Source organism: Hylobates moloch, unplaced genomic scaffold (genome assembly GCF_009828535.3).
Source record: "Hylobates moloch isolate HMO894 unplaced genomic scaffold, HMol_V3 SCAFFOLD_17, whole genome shotgun sequence".
Classification (NCBI taxonomy): Eukaryota; Metazoa; Chordata; class Mammalia; order Primates; family Hylobatidae; genus Hylobates; species Hylobates moloch.
The window spans coordinates 50,731,770-50,745,385 of NW_026652292.1; positions in this window are offsets into that span (position 1 = coordinate 50,731,770).

A 13,616-nucleotide genomic window follows, 5' to 3' on the forward strand; every position below is an offset into this window, starting at 1 on the left:
CTTTGTCCTTTCTGATTCTGATGTTGGCATAATAGCTCCTTTTTCTTTTTTTTTCTTTTAGACAGATTCTCTCTCTGCCTCCCAGGCTCGAGTGTAGTGGCGCGATCTTGGCTCATTGCAACATCTGCCTCCTGGGTCCAAGAAATTCTGATGCCTCAACCTCCCAAGAAGCTGGGATTACAGGCGCCCACCACCATGCCCAGCTAATTTTTGTATTTTTTGTAAAGGCGGAGGTTCGCCATGTTTGCCAGGCAGGTCTCAAACTCCTGGCCTCAAGCAATCTGCCTACCTCAGCTTCCCAAAGTGCTGGGATTACAGGCGTGAGCCACTGTACCCGCCAACATCTCCTTAATTTCTAAAGTTCTTTTTCTGCCTTCTGTGCTATTTTACAGTTTATCAAACCAGACAAATTCTGAGAAAAACTAGTAAAGGATTTAAGTTTGAGACTTTCAGCCAGCTCTAGGAACCAGCCTTATGTTACTGTTGGCCGCTTGACCTCAGAGATGATGATGGGGCCTATAATTGTGCTACTTGCAGCATACATGGACCTAGAGAAGAGTTTTTACTCCCCATTCAAGGTTGATGTCTACTTTGGCAAGATAGGGACAAATTTCTATTTGTCCTGTTACATAAAGAGTCAGGTACAGAGACCTGAATTAAATGGTCCCCTATTTTCTGCTTTTTTTTTTTCGGTGTTATTGCGGTCCATTCCGTTGCTACCCATCCAAAGTCTTCCTTGCCTACAGAACCCTGCTGTTATTCAGGTACTGTGAGTGCAGCAATGTGATAAGGGAAAGCAGAACCCTTCCCCAACTCCAGGGAATCAATTTGATTGTTCTCAAGCGAGTCATGGTAGTCTACACCTTTGTCAGTGATTGATCTAGGAGTGCACATGTGACCAAACTCTGGCCAATGAGATATAGAAGGAATACTGCTGGGGCCTCTGGGGAAGACTTTGTGCCCTGATAAAAGTAACAACAGTTATTCTACTTCTTTTTTTTTTGAGATGGAGTCTCTCTCTGTCGCCCAGGCTGGAGTGCAGTGGCGCGATCTCAGCTCACTTCAAGCTCCGCCTCTGGGGTTCACACCATTCTCCTGCCTCAGCCTCCCGAGCAGCTGGGACTACAGGTGCCCGCCACCACGCCTGGCTAATTTTTTGTATTTTTAATATAGACGGGGTTTCACTGTGTTAGCCAGGATGATCTCAATCTCCTGACCTCGTGATCCGCCCGCCTCGGCCTTCCAAAGTACTAGGATTACAGGCGTGAGCCACCGTGCCCGGCCCTATTCTACTTCTTAATTTTTCCTTATTGCTGATCTTTTTTTTTATAGCACTTGTTTCTTTTGCAGAACATTTTTCAGGATACTGTAAGTTACTACCTAATTCTCCTAGAAAAGGATTGAAACAAATGTTAGAACTGGTTCCCGTGAAAAGAAAAAACTCCTGTAGCTTTGACCCTATAGCAGTTGCCCAAGATGGGACCAGAATTGGAATGCTCAGAGTCCATTCTTGGGGACAAAGAACACCTGGATGTCAGCCATCTCTCTCCTACGAGCTGGTCTCTGGACTTTGGCCCAGTTATCTAATGTGAGAATCTCAATTGCTATATGTTCTACAGCTATATTACCTATGAAGGCTCAGATAGTCTTACAGCTTAAATTACTTCCTGCAAAACCACCCATTCAGAATTCAATATAGCTGGTGCAGAACAAGACAAATCCCTTTCTGTCGGTAGGGATTTTCTGGGTTACAGGGACACCTGTGGGCTGTATCTGAGCCTTTGCAACTGTCCAATTATTACCAGTCATGTACCACTTATTAATTGAATTAATTAACAAAACATGGATGATGGCATCAACTTTGGTCTGGAATTCATTTCAACCTGGCCCAAGACTCTCATGGGTAGAGATAGACAGCCCTGCTTCAAATCTCCAAGATCAGAAACCAAGGCCATTTACTCACTTTGGGTTTCTGTATCAACCTTCGAACCTTGGGGCCTGCAATAGAGTCACTATTCTGTAAATGACTAAACCCAGAGGGCTCTAACCATAGTCTTTGGGCCAGAGACGGAGTAAAGAAAATCCTTTTTTGGTTTGTAGCCAGAAAGGGGACCCTCCCACCTCCCAGCCAGTATTTGTCAAAATGCTGTGTTTCCAGACCCAAAGAAGAATCAGCCTTTCATTCTTTCTATGAAAATATGGAATTGTTTTACAGTTCACATTTCTGAATTACACCATTGTCTCTTCTTCTTGACTAGAATTTCTCAATTTTTTTAAAAACTCAAGTTCCCTTCAAAGCTTTCTTGTACTAAGGTCTATATATTCCTAACAGTCAAGATTGACGCAGCTTCATTTCCTGCGGTTTGGTTAATGAAAACAATCACTATGTGGAATTTATTTTTTGAACCAAAGGCACTTCTCTGGTCTGCCGGGTCCCCAAGACATAGTGACCTTTCCGTGAGTTGAGAATGTGTGTTCTAGTCCTGAATAATCCTCATCTTTTTGCACTTTCAACCTGTGGTGAGCCATTTATTTCTAAATGTAATTAAGGTACAAACCATGTAAAGCAGGAATTTTATTTTATTTGAGTTTCTGTAACCTGGATAAGGAAATGTAAAAAGGAATGAGATCTTCTATTACATCTCTCATAACACCCATATTTACTTATTTTATTTATTTATTTATTTATTTATTTATTTATTTATTTATTATTTATTTATTTATTTATTTTGAGACAGAGTCTCAGTCTGTCGCCCAGGCTGGAGTGCAGTGGCGTGATCTCGGCTCACCTCAACCTCCGCCTCTCGGGTTCAAGCGATTCTCCTGCCTCAGCCTCCCAAGTAGCTGGGATTACAAGTGCCTGCCACTATGCCCAGCTAATTTTTTGTGTTTTTAGTAGTGACAGGGTTTCACCATGTTGTCCAGGCTGGTCGCAAACCCCTGAGCTCAGGTGATCCACCCGTCTCGGCCTCCCAAAGTGCTAGGATTACAGGCATGAGCCACCGGGCCCAGCCTACTTATTTTATTATTGTTACTTCACTCCCTGCAATTATGAATTGTTGGCTACATATCAGTGTACATTTTGTTTTTAGTATACTTTCTCTTAGATCACTAAAATTTTATAGCTTGTTACAAGTTCTATAAATTTTTCTTTTTTCTTTTCTTTCTTTTTTTTTAATTTTTTTTTGATACAGGGTCTCCCTCTGTCACTCAGGCTGAGTGCAGTGGCACAGTCATGGCTCATTGCAGCCTCAACCTCCCCAGACTCAGGGGATCCTCCCACCTCAGCGTCCCAAGTGGCTGGAACTACAGGCTCGCGCCATCACATCCCGCTGATTTTTGTATTTTTTGTAGAGACAAGGCTTTGCCATGTTGCCCAGACTGGTCTCACACCCCTGGGCTCAAGCAATCCACCCACCTTGGCCTCTCAAAGTGCTGGAATTACAGGCATGAGCCACCATGCCTGACCTTAAATTTGCAGGTGTATTCAAGTTAAAATGAGATCATGCTGTATTAGGGTGGGCCTTATTCAATCCTAATTAGGATTGTTCAGGACTAGAACATGCAGTCTCAAATCAGGGAAGAGGCGCTACATCTAGGGGACCCGGCAGACCAGAGAAGCATCTTTAGTACAAAAAGTAATATTCCGCATGGTGATTGTTTTCATTACCAAACTGCAGGAAATGAAGCTTAGTCAATCTTGACTGGTAGAAATATACAGACTTATGAGAAGAGAGAAATTTGAACACATAGAGAGATGCACACATAGGGAAACCCCATGTGGAGACAGAGGCAGAGATTAGAATGTGGAGGAACACCAAGGATTTCAGGCGTCCCCTAGAAGCTGGAAAAGGCAAGGAGGGATTCTCTCCTAGAACCTTTAGAAAGAACACGTCCCTCCCAACAACTTCATTTTGGATTTCTAGACTCTAGAACTGTGAGGCAATATGCTTCGGTTGTTTCAGGCTACCTTGTTTGTGGTACTTGGTTGCTACAGCCCTTGGACAATGTCCACCGTGATGACGGAATGTGAAGATAAATAAGATACAATTCCTGTCATCACAGTGGCCACAATCTAGAAGGCACAGCTGTGGACATTTTTAAATTACAGATTTTTAGTGTGTCGTAAGTGTGAATATAAAACTCTGTCCACACTATAGAGACAATGCAAAAAAGGGGGTAACTAACACACTGGAAGAATACAGGAGAAGCTTTGCGAAAAAAGATTTTTTTTTTTTTTTTTTTAAGACGGAGTCTCACTGTCGCCCAGGCTGGACTACAATAACCCAATCTTGGCTCACTGCAACCTCTGCCTCCCGGGTTCAAGAGATTCTCCTGCCTCAGCCTCCTGAGGAGCTGGGACTATAGGAGTACGCCACCACACCCGGCTAATTTTTGTATTTTTAGTAACCCGGGGTTTCACCATGTTGGCCAGGCTGGTCTCGAACTGCTGACCTCAGCTGATCCACCTGCCTCGGCCTCCCAAAGTGTTGGAATTATAGGCATGAGCCAACGCGCCTGGTCAAAAGATGAATTTTTCCAATTCTTTAATGTTTTTTTCTTTTATTTTTTTTTTAAGAAACAGGGTCTCACTCTGTCACCCAGGCTGGAGTGCAGTAGTGCCATCATAGCTCACTGTAATCTTGAACTCCTGGGCTCAAGTGATTGGAACTACAGGCATGTGCCATCATGCCCAGCTAACTTTTTAAAATTTTTTTGTAGAGACGAGGTCTCACTATGTTGCCCAGACTGGTCTTGAACTACTGGCCTCAAGTGATTCTTCCTCCTCAGCCTCCGGAAGTGCTGGGATTACAGGCATGAACCTTTGTCTCATTGTGAACCACCTTTTTATACTGTTTGCTAATTATTCTTGATGGGGTTGTTTACTCTTTTGGATCAGTTTGTAAGAGTGTTTTGAATATTAGCAGTATTTATGGTATTTTTAAGTCTATCAATTTTCATTTGGCTTTTTCATTGACTTTTTTTTTTTTTAAAGAGACAGGGTCTCACCATGTTGGCCAGGCTGGTCTCAAACTCCTGGCCTCAAATAATCCTCCCACCTCAGCCTCCCAAATTGCTGGGATTACAGGCGTGAGCCACCAGACCCAACTGACCATTTTTAATTATATCTTTTGTCACATGACATTTTGGGGTTTTATGTAGTCAAATATGTCTATCTCTTTTTTTAATAGCGTCTGGTTTCCAGTATTTGATAAGGGAATCTCCTCTGCCTCTTACATGTAGTTTCCTAGATTTTCTCATAGAATTTATATATTATTATTTTGTTTTTTACATTTAAGTTTTGATCTATCTTGAATTAATTTTTACATCTTATATAAAACAGGGGCCTGAAATTATTTTATTTTTTAATAGCCTTTCCTCACTGATTTCAGCTACTCTCAAGACCATATATTAAATTCTCACATGCACTGTGAGCCATTTCTGGATTCTCTGTTTTCTCTATTCATTTCCACTGTTTTTTTCTCTTTTTTCCTTTTCTTTCTTTCTTTTTTTTTCTTTTGGTGGTAATGGTGAGTCCATTCCTAGCCCAGTCCCAACTTGATTTGTTTACCATGACTTCCAATTTCCTGTCAAGCAAGAACCCCTCACAGCCTTCTTTTGCATATTTTTCTTGGCTATTGGCATTTGGTATTCATCTTTCCATATAAGCCATATAAGGCTTAGGGTCTCAGGTGAAGGTCCATGTCTAGCTCAGCAGGAGTTGAGTCACATGCTCAGAGAGGCAAGTCAGCTTTGCTTCTCCTTTTTAAACCATTAAACACCAAAGTTCTTATTTCCATACCCCCTTCCATGCTGAAGACCCTGACTGCTCTCAGGGCGTCTCAGACCCTCGCAACAGAACAGGTCTGATTACTTCGCCTGAAAGAGATTGAAGGGTGATTACTCTCTAAGCCAAGAACATGATTTACACTCCTGGGGTGAACAGGGAGTGAAATATGCAAAGCCATCCTAGAACAGCAGAAAAGAAAACACACACACACACACACACACACATTTTTAATCTCTGCTGTATCATATTAAGGAAGTTGGATTTCATCCTGTAGGTATTTAGCCATTTAAAAGCTTTAGGCAAAGGAGTCACAGGATCAGTTTGACTAGGATGGAGTCAAGGGGGAAGCAGCTGGAGGCCCAGTTAGCCTGGCGCTGCAACAGGCCAGGCAAAGAGGATAAAGATCTAGAATAAGGCAATTGTCAGAGAGAAAAGCAGACAGATTTGAAAACCTCTTAGCAAGTAAAATTGTCAGGATCGGTGAGAGGTTTGATTTTAGGTTAGATAATAATCTAGGAAGACTACCCGATTTCTAGGCTGGTTGATGGAGGTGACAGTAACACAGCTAAATGACACGGAAAACACAGGAGGAGGAGGAGACCTGGGTGGCGATATAGATCATAAACTTAGTTTGGGATGTGTTGAGTTTGAAGGCCTGTGAGAAGTGGAGATACTCAGAGGACATGAAGATTCTATTGGGTTTGGAGCTAAGGGGAGCTCAAGATTCGACAAGCGGTTTGGAGAAACTTCAGGACATACATAATCATCAGGAGAGCTGAGGATGCAACACGGAGGGACACCAACCTTGACCAGAAGAGGAGGAGTCGGAGCCAGCCAAGGGTTCTGAGAACGTGCCACTTAAGAAGCAGAAAGGGGTAACACAGGCCGGGCGAGTGGCTCCTGCCTATGCCTCTGCGGTGGCAGAGGTGGGTGGAACACTGGAGGTCAGGAGTTTGAGACCATCCTGGCCAACATGGTGAAACCCCATCTTTACTAAAAATACAAAAATTAGCCAGACGTGGTGGCAGGCACCTGTAATCCCAGCTACTCGGGAGGCTAAGGCAGGAGAATTGCTTGAACCCAGGAGGCGGAGATTGCAGTGAGCCAAGATCGCGTCACTGTATTCCAGCCTGGGGGACAGAGTGAGACTCTGTCTCAAACAAAAAAAAAAGTGGGGAGGGGGTTACACAGAAGATAAGACAGAAGTGTTCAGGAAAGAGAAAGCAGTTAGCTGTGCTGAAGACAGCAGAGAGGCCTCAGAGGTATCCAGTGGATTTGCAGTTACCAAGTCCATGGTGAACTTGGTCAGAGCAGTTCCAGTTGACTGTGGAGAAAATAAATCAGGTTTTAAACACAGAGTGAGAACAAAGAATGAAGGAATGTGACAGATGTCTCCCTTTTGTCCTTCCAGATTCATACACAATGCTTTGCCACTCTGCTGTCTGTCCTGGGTACACAGGCAGTACCAACAGATTCCCATGACTGTTGAGTTTGGCCAACGGCGAGCCCTAGGAGGAGACTGGAGGGAAGGAGGGTGAGATGGGGAGATATATATATATATATATATCCCCCAACTCCTTCCCTAAGGCTTCTGCTACATTTGCTCAACCAGAAGTCATGGCTGTCCTCCTGGGTCCAGGTAGCCACTCCCTCCCACATCTTCTCAGGCCTAGAGTGGTAACAGCTGTTTTGCTAGGCCTGGGATTTTCTACCGCCCCTGGTGTTTCTCTGCAACCTGCCCACACCTTTGCAGACAGTCCTTTATTACACCTTCCTCAAATTATCTTCATGTGAACACACCATCTGTGTCCTGCTGGAACCCTGAATGATCCAGGAGGGAAATTTGACTGACAAGAGTAGAGAGACAGAAATACACAAAGGCAAAAGAGGTTTTGTCATGGGGTTTTATTTTTTAAGGGTTGGACTGGTTTGGATATATTGATAAGCTCATGAAGTTTTAACAGTCAGGTCTTATTTCAAAGGCGAAATCTGAGAGGAAGGAAGAAATAGGCAGAGAGCTCTTTGCTCTCTGGAGTTGGTGACATGTCAAGTGGCCTCACCACAATTGCTTCAGATGTTCTAGAACTTGTGTTTCCAGTTTGTCCAAGACAGTCCAGTTGCCAGGTTTGCCGCTGGCTGCATTGGTAAAGCGTTGGTCTGAGCCCTAAGCTGATGGAAAAGGAGACTCAGAGGCTAAAGAAGGAGAAAGAACAAAGGTCAGGACCTCAACAAACCCGGACACACCTCAGCGCACTGAGGCAGTCAGACAATAAACAAAGTAGTTGGTGTTTTCTTAAACTTTGCAAGGCTCTGGATCACTCAGCCCTGCTCACCTTGCCAATCTCGACTCTCGTCTCTTGGGTCATTGATTTGATTTCACTGCTCTGCCTCGGGGGCCTCCTCTCCCTTTCTCCAACATCAGGAGCCCTGTTCTGCCCTTGAGTCTGAGCTCCTACCTGCAACCTGGCACTTTACCCACCTCTAACCCCGGCCAGCTCCTTATCACCCTCAGGTCTTATCTGAAACACCACTTTTTCCGCAGGCTGCCCACCCAACCCAAAGTAGTCCCTTGCTTTATCTCCAGAGCACCCTGACTCCTCTTCCATAGTGGCTACCACTTCTTAAAATGCATGGAAGTGAAGAATTTTATTTAGAAAGTCTAATTTTCGGCCAGACGTGGTGGCTCACACCTGTAATCCCAGCACTTTGGGAGGGCGAGGCAGGCGGATCACCTGAGGTCCAGAGTTCAAGCCTAGCCTGACCAACATGGATAAACCCCATGTCTACTAAACATACAAAATTAGCCGGGCGTGGTGGCGCATGTCTGTAATCCCAGCTACTTGGGAGGCTGAGGCAGGAGAATTGCTTGAATCTGGCGGGAGGCGGAGGTGGCGGTGAGCCGAGATCATGCCATTGCACTGCAGCCTGGGCAACAAGAGCGAAACTCCATCTCAAAAAAAAAGAAAGTCTAATTTTCTTACAAGCCTTTTTTGTTTGTTTGTTTCTTTTTGTTTTGACTTCTATGTCTTTAATCTGTCTGAAACTTATTTTTGTATACAGTAGTCTGATTGTCTCAATAGCTATACAACATTTACCTTCCCGCTTTGCTGTACTATTTTGTATTTTGCTTGTATTTTTACTTGCATTGCTTATCCAGGGAACTCCGTACCAAAGCATGGCTAAGAGCAGTTGAATGAAGCATCTCTTCTATTTTTCCCCTTTTCTGTCTTCTTTTGTGTTGGAAATAGTTTACCTTTCCTTGTGTTTCCTTTTTCAATTTAGAAGACACAACTAATATTTCTATACTTAAGGCCGTTCCTTAAATTTTTGGCATCTATTCAAATATGATATCTTTTACTAATATTAAAAGTAATTTGTGGCTGGGCATAATGGCTCATGCCTGTAATCCCAGCACTTTGGGAGGCTGAGGCAGGCAGATCACTTGAGGTCAGGAGTTCGAGACCAGTCTGGCCAACATGCCAAAACCCCATCTCTAGGAAAAATACAAAAATTAGCCAGGGATAATGGCGGGCACCTATAATCCCAGCTACTAAGGAGGCTGAGGCATGAGAATTTCTTTTTTTTTTTTTTTTTTGAGACGGAGTCTCGCTCTGTCGCCCAGGCTGGAGTGCAGTGGCGCAATCTCGGCTCACTGCAAGCTCCGCCTCCCGGGTTCACGCTATTCTCCTGCCTCAGCCTCTCCGAGTAGCTGGGACTACAGGCGCCCGCCACCACGCCCGGCTAATTTTTTTGTATTTTTAGTAGAGACAGGGTTTCACCGTGGTCTCGATCTCCTGACCTCATGATCCGCCCGCCTCCGCCTCCCAAAGTGCTGGGATTACAAGCGTGAGCCACCGCGCCCGGCCGAGAATTTCTTAAACCCAAGCGGCAGAGGTTGCAGTGAGCCAAGATTGCACCACTGCACTCTAGCCTGGGTGACAGAGTAAGACCCTATCTCAAAAAAAAAAAAAAAAAACAGTAATTTGTTCTCTAGACAAAGACCTTAGTGTGGTTTAGGTTCCATCTTACCTTCCCCTTCTTAATTTCCACATCATTACATAGAGTTTTTGTTCTACCTTATATGAAACATTTTTGTATTATTAATAATACTATTGCAATAATTACACTATATACAATCTAGGCTCACTGCAGCCTCCACCTCCCGGGTTCAAGCAATTCTCCCACCTCGGCCTCTCGGGTAGCTGGGATTACAGGGGCACTCCACCATGCCTAGTTACTTTTTGCATTTTTAGTAGAGACAAGGTTTCATCATGTTGGCCAGGCTGGTCTCAAACACCTGACCTCAGCTGATCCACCCGCCTTGGCCTCCCAAAGTGCTCGGATTACAGGCATGAGCCACCGTGCCCTGCCACAAATTATATTTTATTGACGTTTTTCTCATTGTTGCTTTCTGTATTTTTCTTCCTTCCATTAAGTTCACTTTTGTTCTTGTTGAAGTTATTTAAATTAAGGGTCAAGGGTGAAGGCAAGGTAAGTATTGTTATTTTTTTGTACGTCTACATTTTTTCTGCAACTGCGAATAGTTCAGCTGAGTGTTCAAATTTTATGTTGACAGTCACTTTTCTTTGGCATTTTGAAGATATTACTCCATGTTTCTTGGCTTCTATAGTTGCAGATGAGAAGTCTGTTGCCAACTCAGTTGCTGTTATTTTGAAGGCAGTCTGTTGCATAATATAGGAGCCTTTTCATGGTCAGCATTTCTGTAGTGATTTGTTGGACTCTCTAACAGCTCTTCCTTTCACCCGGTCATTCATTTAACAATTGTTTACTGGCTAATGATTGTGTACTCGGCCTGTTATTGTGTACAATGACGGAGAGAATAATGACAGAGCTTCTGCGCCGCAGGCCTGGAGAGGGTCTGAATATACTTGGGGAAGTAGACGTGAAAATAAAGAAATGACCGCGTAACAAGATAAAGCTTTAATGATGCAGGCTGATTGTGAGTTTCTAGAATTCTGGCAAGGAATGTGTTTTTATTCTATTCTAGTTTCTCACAGTTTGTAGCACCATATCTTACCCACTGAAATCACTTAAAAATACTTTAACAATTAACCTGAGTATAACATCTCTTTAATATTTTTCTTTTTCTTTTTTTTTTTTTTAATTGAGACGGAGTCTTGCTCTGTCACCCAGGCTGGAGTGTAGTGGCACGATCTTGGCTCACTGCAAGCTCCGCTTCCTGGGTTCACGCCATTCTCCTGCCTCAGCCTCCAGAGTAGCTGGGACTACAGGCGCCCGCCACCACGCCCAGCTAATTTTTTTGTATTTTTAGTAGAGGTGGGGTTTCACCGTGTTAGCAAGGATGGTCTCGATCTCCCAACCTCATGATCCGCCTGCCTCAGCCTCCCAAAGTGATGGGATTACAGGCATGGGCCACCACACCCCGCCTAATATTTTTCATTTTAAAATTATTTTGGCTTTCACTTTTCCCCAGTTTCAAATGCATGGTCGACTACTTACTAGCTATCTCTGCCAGGATTTCCTATGAGAATTTCCAACTCAAGATGCCCTACAAAGAATTCTTTCCTCCAATACCTGGTTCTCTTTTACTCTTCACCTTGATTGTCTGCATTATTCTCAGTGCTATCCTCTCCCTAAGCCTGTATCCAACTAGCCTGTCTATTCTAGGTCATAAATATTTTGTGATCTGTAATCTTATCCATTTTCTTATTCCCACCATCTTGGGTCAAACATTATCACTTCCCTAAACGAGTAAAAAAAAAAAAAAAAAAAAAATCCCAATAGATCTCCCTGCCTCTTATCACTTTTCTCTACAGTCTTTTAATTGCCACCACGGTCTTATTTCTTAAACATTGGATACTGAATTGGTTTTCTATTGCTGCTGTAACAAATTACCATCCATTTAGTGTCTTAACCCACATTTGTTATCTTAGAGTTTGGGAGGGTCAGAAGTCTGGAATGGATCTCACTGAGCTAAAATTAAGATTTCAGCAGGGCTGCTTTCCTTTTGGAGGCTCTAGGGGACAATCTGTTGCTTTGACTTTTCCGATTTCTAGAGGCTGCTTCTCACACTGTTGGTTCATAGCTCTTTTCCTCCAGTTTTCGAAGTCAGCGACATTGGCTGAGTCCTTCTCATGATACCATCTCTTTGGTTCTCTCTCTTCTGCCTCCCGTTTCTACTTAAAAGGATCTTTATCCAGCTGGATAATTTAAAATTATCTCCCCACCTGTGGGATTATAGGCGTGAGCCACTGCGCCCAGCCTAGAATTTTTAAAAATTGTTATTATTCGGTGGCTCACGCTTGTTATCCCAGCACTTTGGGAGGCCGAGGCGGGCGGATCACGAGGTCAGGAGATCGAGACCACGGTGAAACCCCGTCTCTACTAAAAAATACAAAAAATTAGCCAGGCGTGGTGGCGGGCCCCTGTAGTCCCAGCTACTCGGAGAGGCTGAGGCAGGAGAATGGCGTGAACCCGGGAGGCGGAGCTTGCAGTGAGCCGAGATTGCGCCACTGCACTCCAGCCTGGGTGACAGAGCGAGACTCCGTCTCAAAAAAAAAAAAAAAAAATTGTTATTATTATTATTTTTTTTTTAAGAGGGAAGTTCGGCCGGTATGTTTCTGGCCTTCCATTCTTTTTTCTTCCCGTTTGGAATGTGACTGCAAAGCCTACAGATGCAACCGCCTTTCTGTGACTGCGAAGCACCAAGCCACAGGCTTTTGGGCTTCACTTCCAAATGGAGGAGAGGAAAGATGGAAAGATCCCTGGGCTTTGCAGCTCTGGATTTATTTTTGTGTGAGATGAGTAACCTCTGTTTGCTTAAGTTATGGCTTATTGGGTTTTCTGTTATTCACAGCCAAATACAACTCTAACTGATAAAATTACTTCTATAATTAAAATAAAATTAAAGAAGAAAAGTTGTCTGATTCCATTCCGTTACTAAACAAGGTTTTTGTTCTTCCTTTTTTGTTTTTGTTTGTTTGTTTGTTTTGAGATGGAGTTTAGCTCTTGTTGCCCAGGCTGGAGTGCAATGACGCGATCTTGGCCACTGCAACCTCCACCTCCCAGGTCCAAGCTATTCTCCCAGCTAATTTTGTATTTTTAGTAGAGACGAGGTTTCTCCATGTTAGTCAGGCTGGTCTCAAACTCCTGACCTCAGGTGATCTACCTGCCTCAGCCTCCCAAAGGGCTGGGATTACAGGTGTGAGCCACCGCACCTAGCCTGGTTTCTGTTCTTTTAAGCTCTGCCCACACTCGTCTTTCACCAATCCCTTCTAATCCTTACCCTCATTTCTTTCTTTGTCTAGCAAATTCCTACTCAACCTTCAAAACTCAGTTTAAGACCGGAAACAGAGGCTCACGCCGGTAATCCCAGCGCTTTGGGAGGCCGAGACGGGCAGATCATCTGAGGTCAGGAGTTCGAGACCAGCCTGGGCAACAGGGCGAAACTTCATCTCTACAAAAATACAAAAATTAGCCAGGCGAGGTGGTGCATGCCTGTAGTCCCAGCTACTCAGGAGGTTGAGGCAGGAGAATTGCTTGAACCCAAGAGGTGGAGGTTGCGGTGAGCCGAGATTGCACAGCCTGGGTGATAGAGTGAGACTCCATCTCAAAAGCAAAAGACAACAACAAAAAACCTCAACTCAAATGTTAATGTTATACCCTGCAAAGTCTCTCCTAAGCTTTCCCTCAAACAGATTCATCATCATTGTGCCCATGGTGTTTTGTCCTTGATTCTGTGATAGCACGTTTTACACTTGACTATGTTTGCCTATTTCCTTGGTATCTCCCCCACTGAACTGTGAGCAACATGTGAGCAACTGGAGGGTAGAAGCCACGTATC